Source organism: Camellia sinensis, chromosome 13, assembly GCF_055761805.1.
Source record: "Camellia sinensis isolate YWXY chromosome 13, ASM5576180v1, whole genome shotgun sequence".
Taxonomy (NCBI): Eukaryota; Viridiplantae; Streptophyta; class Magnoliopsida; order Ericales; family Theaceae; genus Camellia; species Camellia sinensis.
In genome coordinates this window covers 108,560,632-108,569,270 of record NC_138973.1, presented here as the reverse complement: position 1 = coordinate 108,569,270, position 8,639 = coordinate 108,560,632, and positions in this window count along the sequence as shown.

Genomic DNA, 8,639 nt, shown 5'->3' with positions numbered 1-8,639 from the left:
GGCCTACTCCTTCTAGTATTCAAGAAGTGCGGAGTTTTCATTGATTGGCTACCTTCTATAGGCGGTTTAACAAGAACTTTAGTAGTCTCACTGCTCCTTTAACTAATATTCTCGAGCTTAAGATTTTTGAAAGGAACAAAGAAGTCGTTGATAGCTTCCAACTTTTGAAGAAGGCACTTACTGAAGCTCCAATTTTGGCACTATCGAACTTTGACAAAACCTTTGAACTTGATTGTGATGCCTCGGGATTGGGCATTAGGGGCGTCCTTAGCCAAGAAGGGTGGCTAATTGCCATCTTTAGTGAAAAGTTGAAAGAGGCCAAGCTCAAGTTTTCTACTTATGACTTGGAATTTTATGCCATTATCCAAGCCATCAAGCATTGGAGCTACTACCTTGCTTATAAGAAGTTTGTGATTAATACTAACCATGAGGCCCTCAAGTACATCAATAGCCAATCCCATCTTAACAAGAGACATGCCAAATGGGTTGCTTACTTGCAACGATTTACATTTTCTTTGCAACATAAATCAGGGGTTCTTAATAAAGTCGTCGATAGTTTGAGTAAGCGAATGACTCTTTTGGTTGAGATGAAGAATAAAGTTGTGGGTTTTGATGAGTTTTGCACTTTCTATGCAAGTGATCCTTATTTTTCTAAGATTTTTTATGCTTTGCAGAGGGGGATAAGGCTACTTATACAAGTTACATGATTAGGGATGGCTTCCTTTTCCATGGCCTTAAGTTGTGCATGCCTAGTTGTTCCTTGAGGATGCATTGGTTGGTTGAGCATCACAAATTGGGGCATTTTGGAAAATACAAGACCCTTGGGTTACTTCAAGATGCTTACTATTGGTTGGGCATGACCAAGGATGTGGGCAACAATGTGAAGCGGTGTCAAATTTGTCAAAGAAACAAAGGGACTGCAACTAATGCGGGATTATATATGCCTTTACCAGTGTCGGATGCTTCTTGGCAATGCATTAGTATGGACTTTGTGTTGGGTTTACCTCCTACACAAAGGATGAGTGATTCTATTATGGTGGTGGTGGACCATTTCTCTAACCTTGCAAGAAGACTATGAATGCTACAAATATTGCTAAGCACTTTTTCAAGGAAGTCTATAAGTTGCATGGGTTGTCTACCTCTATTGTGTTCGATAGAGATACTAAGTTCCTTGCTCACTTTTGGAGAACTTTGTGGAAGAAAATTAGCACCGACTTAAACTTTAGCACTATAATTCATCCTCAAACCAATGGCCAAACGAAGGTAGTAAATCGAAGTCTTCGTAACTTGTTAAGGTGTCTTGCGAGAGATCATCCCAATAGTTGGGATGATATTATTCCATTGGTCGAGTATGTTTACAATTCATCGGTCAACCACACCATAAATACTTCTCCCTTTGAAGTAGTTTATGGAATGAAACCTTCAAGTGTTATGGACTTGGCTCCTTTACCTATCTCAAGAAAGGGAAATGTTAAAGCGGAGGACATGGCCACATTCATGAAGAATGTTCATGCTCAAGTTAGGGCCCAAATTGAAAAGTCCAATGCTAAGTACAAGTCGGCCGTCAATGTGCATAAACGAAAAGTGTTGTTTGAAGTGAGAGATATTGTGTGGGTTGTGTAGAGTAAAAAAAGTTATCCTCATGGTGCTTACACCAAGTTAAGTGATAGGAAGGTGGGTCCGTGTGAAGTGTTGCACAAAGTCAACGGCAATGCTTATCAAGTCAAATTGCCACCTCATTTGGGCATTTCCAACATTTTTAATGTGCATCACCTTGTGCCTTATTTGCTGGATGATTCTCATGCCAACATCATTGTAGATTAGTTCTTCATTATGGGATTTGATTGTATTGTAACTTTTAGTTTGTGGTCTTATTTCTAGTGCATTAATTGTGTTTTGTTGTCTTCACTTGAGGACAAGTTCTTTTGAGTGGGAGAGTATGATGTAGGGTAGCATGTGCATAGCATGTGATAGTTAATGGAGGGAAAATTGCAGCCTATATCTAGAAGAGAATATCCACTTTGTAACCAACTTTGGAGATATGAATAATGATTGATTGAGATATATTTCTCTCTAAATTCTCTCTCATTCTTGATTGGGCTCTTCATCAATATGCAATTAATTTTGATTTTTATTATGCCTTAATTATTGAATGTCAACATTTACTTTTATAATTACATATGTGTTATGCCAATTTAAAAATATGCTTAATATAATCATAGGTAATTATTTAAAATCTTATCCACAGGTCATATGCTAGTAGTTTATAATTGTAAAAAGTAATGCTTTATATATGACTTTTCATAAAAATTTCTTAGCTTAACATGGTTTTGAGGACAAAAAAAATAAATTAAAATGATCATCTATTTACATTGGAGATATATATTAGTGCTGAGACTCATTGTATTAATCTTGTTATGAGAAGTATAATCTAGCACTTGTTTGGCATTAGGTTAAGTGACTAAAATAGTCACAAAAAGACAAATAGATTAAAAAGTCAATAAGACAAAATGTCACATCCAAACCATAATTTTTTTATTTTTTCTTTCACAAAAAAAAATCAAAAATTTCATTCCAAACGAGACTTTTTAGCCCCAAGTTAAAATAATCAAAAAGCAAAAAAATCAGAAACTAACCTGCATCCCAAACAAACCCTTAGGGTCTGTTTGGTAACGTTTACGTTTTCAGTTTATATTTACAAAAATTTTATAAACTGGTTTTTGTTTATTTTTTGTTTATTTTTAGAAAAACATAAACTACAAACGCGTTTGGTAATTGACAAAATGTTTTAAAAAATTTAAAAATATAAAAAAGAGTGAAAAATGGCAAGTGGTGGCAAGTGGCGGCGGAAAATGGTGGTAGAAAGTGGTGACGGTGGGTGGTGGGTAGCGGGTGGTGGTGGGGGGTGGCGGGTGGGGGTGGTGGTGGTGGGTGGGTGGGTGACGGTGGCGGGTGGTGGGTGGTAGCGAGTGGGTGGTGGTAGTGGTGGTGGCGGATGGGTGGTGGTGGCAGGTAGGTGGCGGGTGGTAGTGAGTGGGTGGAGGTGGTGGTGGTGGTGGTGATGGGTAGTGGTGGTAGGTAGGTTGCAAATGACGGGTGGTGGGTGGGTGGTGGTGGTGGTGGCGGATGGTGATGATAGGTGGGTGGGTGACGGTGACGGGTGGTAGCGAGTGGGTAGCGGTGGTGGGTGGTGGCGGGTAGGTGGCGGGTGGTGGTGGTGGTGGGTGGGTGGGTGACGGTGGCGGGTGGTGGGTGGTGGTGGATGGTGGGTGGTGGTGGTGGTGGATGGTGGGTGGTGGTGGTGGCGGGTGGCTGGTGGTGGATGGTGGTGGCAGGTGGGTGGTGAGTGATGGTGGCGGGTGGTGGTGGCGGGCGGTGGATGGTAGTGGCGGGTGGTGGGTAATGGCGAGTGGATGGCAGGTGGGTGGTGGTGGTGGCGAGGGATGGGTGGTGGTGGCGAGTGGGTGGCTGGTGGGTGGTGGCTGGTAGGTGGTGGTGGTGGTGGCGGGTGGTGGTGGCAGGTGGGTGGGGAGTAGTGGTGGCAGGTGGTGGTGAGGGGTGAGTGGTGGTGGCGGAAGACGGGAGTGGAAAATGGTGGCGGGTAGTGGCTAGTGTTGGGTGGTAAAAAAAAAAAAAAACTCAAAACTCAAAACGGAAACACATTTTTTGAGTTTACATTTTTTGGCCAAATTTATAAACTGAGACTACCGATTTATAAATAAAAAATTTACCAAACAAGTTTTTATTTGAGTTTTTTAAATTTTTGTAAATATAAACTGAAAACTGAAAACGTAAGTGTTACCAAATGGCACCTTAATATAGTACAAAACTGTGATAAATACAACATTATTTAAAAAAAAAGGAAAAAAAAGAAAAAGAAAATAGGAAAACCAATAATTGGGCTGGATAAGGCCTTCAAGCCTGGCTGAGCCTTGTGCATCTTCTAGGCTCGGTTCATAGCCCAACCCAAAGTCAAACAATGGCTTTTCCACTCATGCTTTACGTGAGTATGTCAAAGCAAACCCGAAACTCTTAACCCAATGACAAGTTATTGGTTGGTCATGTTGTGCCTTAACGATGTTGTAATTAATAGACAAGATGAAATTCATGAATTTGTATTGAGTGATTGAAAAATATGAAGAACTATGATAAATTGTGATTGATGAATAAGATGATCATGTGACACTCTAAAATCAATCAATAATTTTTGGAAAAATTATAAATAATAAAAAAAAAACCCCCAAGGTTTAGCGTGTTTTTCAATTCAAACCCCAGGGTTTTAATTTTGACAATTAAAACTCTGAAGTTTCTTCTGTGTCACAATCTAAGCCCCCTGTACATCTCCATTTCATGAAGTAATGGAGAAAGCCATTTTTGGCGCCAAAACCAACCCAAAACAACACCCTTTTTTATTAGCCCCATATAAAAGGCCCCAAATCTTTGATTTAATTGATTAGGGCTAAACTTTGCCCCAACTTCTTTGACTTCGTCGATTAGGGCAAAGGGGAAGATGAATTCAGAAGGGAACGAAGCTCCATTTTCAACGATTGCGAAATATGAATGAAAGAAACAGTTGGGGTGGAAACAATTGGAGTGAATCGACTTGTTGCAGTTGTGGATTGAGAGCAAAGATCCTAACTTCATAGACCCATACAAACCCAGCTAGGAGATTTCTTGGTTGTCCCAATTATGGAGTAAGTTTTCCACTCCCGTGAATAATATGAAATTTGTTTATATTTTTGTTCCGTAAAACCTGGCTTTGATTAGTAATTTTAAATTTATTTACTTATTTTTTCAAAAAAAGGGGCTTGTGGCTTCTTCTCTTGATATGATCCACCCACTTGTCCTCGTGGTAGACAAGTCTTGCCGAAGTTGGTGGACAAGGTTGCAAGCTTAGAGGAAATGGTAACTGAGATTGCTAGATTGGAGGAGGTTGTTCAAACTTATCGTGGTAGATAGAAATGGATTGTAGCTGGATTGATTGTTGCAGTGATTGTAATTGGAATGTTAATAGTAAGCAGCTAGAGAATGTAGATTAGTCAGTTAGTTAGTTAGTAGTTATCGTTTAGGAAATGTAATGGCAACTATGCACTTGCCAATTTGAACTTAATGTATACTTTTGAATGAAAAGAGAATTCCATGTTTTGTTTTTAATTTTTGGATTGTGGTAATGTTTGTTTGGTTGTTTAGATTTTGTAATGAAGTTTATGCATTTGTTTTACCAATGCTCTGAATGTGATTGACAAAATGTCCAAACCACTATATAGCACAAACCAAGCATAAAAATATTATTTAAAAAAAAAAAAAAAAACTAGTAACTTGTCAATCCCATTACAAACCAAGCATGTATAATAACCATCCATCTTGTCAATCCCATTACAAACCAAGCATGTACAAATAACTATCCAATATGTCAAAATAATTGAAAAGTAAATTGTTCCAAATACATAATCTGCCTTTAATCCGATTACAAGAAAAAATAAAAAATAAAATAAAGTAGATATAAAACAAAGTAAAAAAACATAAATGGTTCAGGTGACATGACCATTACAAAAAAGAGCAGTTCATAATCCCATCATTTACAACATTTAGTTGACCATGTCTCTATTAACACTAGTCTGACTACCTATGATTTCTTCAACTTCATCTCTTCTCATGGTTGCCGCGGGTGTTGATGTCCTCTTTTTTGATGCCCTCTTTAGTTGCTGTTGCACTCCACTGGTTGATCTTGTTGTAGGTCTCCTTTGTGGTGGTTGCTGCTGCTGTCCACCAGTTGATGTTGCCCTCCTTCGTGGTGGCTGTTGTTGCTGCCCACCAGTTGATGTTGCCCTCCTTCATGGTGGCTATTGTTGCTGTTCACCAGTTGATGTTTCCTTAGTTATTGCATTTGGTCTGAATCCCATTAAAGTTTGTCGACTCCTCACTTGTTACGAAAAGCATATTGAACCACACTTGGAGCATACATGGAGGTCAAATACATATTACAAATAGAGCATACTAGTACATCACTTACATTGTTGGATGAACTTGCAACTCTATCCTTTTTACCCTTCATAGGCCCCTTGCATGTTCTTTGATTATGACCATATACACCACACTTGGAGCATTAGAGGCTGGTACACTTCCTCTACAACTTGAATAGGTTCTTAGGTTTGTCTAGGTCTCTAATTCTTTGCTTTAGAGGCCTACTAGTTGGCATTTTCAGCTTAAGAGAAAGTAAAAGGTCACAACTTGTCCGATTTGGCCCATTTAGTGGATTTATGATTGCCTCATAAGTTCTCAAGTAAGTCTCTTTTTTGAAAGCCACATGTACATAATCCTCAACTCTCTCTTTTTGAAAGAAAATAGCAGCCACAACATGAGGACAATGAATTTCAGTTAGATCCCACTTGAAACAAGTGCATGTCCTATTCTCTAAGTTGACTACATAACCATTTACTCCATATCTAACTTCAAATTGAGCACCACTGACCAAGTAGATATCCATACTCTAGATTTTAGCTTTGACTTCTCAATCTTAGTTTGTATGTTTGCACAGATTAGCCCTTGGTACTTGATCATTTTATCCCTACATTTATGTAGCCTCACCATCAAAGCCCAATTGATCCACTCTAACATGGTGAGGATGGATCTATCTCTAGCTGAAAAGACCCAATTGTTAAAAGACTTTGAAATATTGTTCAACAATCTATTACACTTTGTTCTAGGATTGAATGCATGCCTAGACCACTGAGCCGGATTAAGTCTCATAATCCAATCATATGCTCTGTTATCTACACTATGCAACTTAATCATATGCTTCTCCCAATCAATCCTTGAATATGCCTTTGCGGCTTTCCATACACGACTCTTAAGTTCATTCCCTCTAAACTCCTTTTTAAAATTTGCATAGAGGTGTCTGAAACAAAACCTATAATTGCCTTCAGGGCATATTTCTTCAAGAATTGGAACCAGTCCCTGTAAAAGATAAATGTAAAAACCATGAGTAATGAAAAACATTAAGGAACCTAACAGATTAATGAAAAAAACCATTAAACATAAAAATACCATTTGTTGATTAGTGATGAAGGTCCATCCATGCTCTGTACTTGTGCCAATACATTCAAACAAATTTTGTACAAACCAAGTTGCTTCAATTTGCACCAATGCTTGTTTCCTAGCTCTGTAACATTTTCTTTTGGATACTTCTACAAAACAGTCATCTTTCACAGTGTCCTTGAACTCATTTATTTTTCAGGTAGGGGTGGTCCTAAATTTGTTCACATACTTAGATACTAAAAATGCACTAATTACTTGTTTGTTCCTGTAAGTTCTATTGCAAGTGTGTGTCTTAATTTGCAATGTGTTCTCTTCAATCATCTTAAATGCATAAAGCTTCCACTCACATCCATCACTACAGTTCACTTGAACCTTCCATGTCTCACTTTTTGTGAATTTGACATCATAACCCCCTTTAACTGTATATTCCCTCACAACATCTTCAAATTCAATGGCATTATTAAACAACATTCCAATTTTAAATTCAATATTAGCCATATCAACCTCAGGCCTAAATTCATGGTACTTTGGCTTCTCATTGCCCTCCTCATTGGATCTTTCAAGAGTTAGTAATTTCTCTTTAGATGAATCTCCATCATTCACAACACATTTCTCAAATGCATTGCCTCATTCGCCATTAGGTTCCTTGTCTACATTACTATCAAACATTATATCATCCTCAGTAGGGTCATCCTCACTACTATCTAAGAAATCACTATTTGATGAGTCATCATTTTGGTCATCTTCATTGTTTGCTTCATCTTCATACTCATGATGCTGAGGATGTTGAGCATTTGCATCCTCATTTACAGGGACGTCAGTAAGGAACAAAACAGGGTGAAGAGTGTCTACATTGTGTGGCACATGATGCTCAACAAATAATTCTAAGATGTTTATAGAGCCCAGATATTGAAACATTTCTAAAACATCTTGGTTAATACATAATCTTCTTAACCCTCTAACCAAATCTTTTGTGTGAATCCTATAAAAAAATTATTTGTAATCAAATATCCCCCAACTTCTTGACCATAAATATCAACTCAGGCACAAAAAATGTATCAACCTCAACAGTATCAAACACATCTACTTTACCCCCAAAGTAACTCCTAGGCCCACTATCGTTATCAATAACGTATCTACTATGATGTAAAACCAATTTCATATTTATATAATCCATTGTTGCATTCACAAATAAACAAATACATCATAAATAATACATGAGACAACATATAGCAAAAGAACCACCTTGACGACAAAAATGCATAAAAAATCAGTGAAATGAATAGGTGGCATGAGACCAACCACATTGTCAACCAACCATTCAGTCAATGTAATGGTCCATCAATGGAGAAAAAAAATTTCATTTAAAAAAAGACAATAAAGTAAGCAACACACACACATACCCATGCAATAAAGTAAACACAGAGTTTGCCATTACTTTATTCACAGAATCAAAAAAAGAAAAAAGGAAAAAAAAAACTTCATACACAAATTATAAGAACAAAGAAACAAAAAAAATCGTATTGATCACTTACCAATACTCCAAATAACAGTATGCACAGTACTTCAAACGCTGCTTCAGATTTTCTTCAAAATCACAA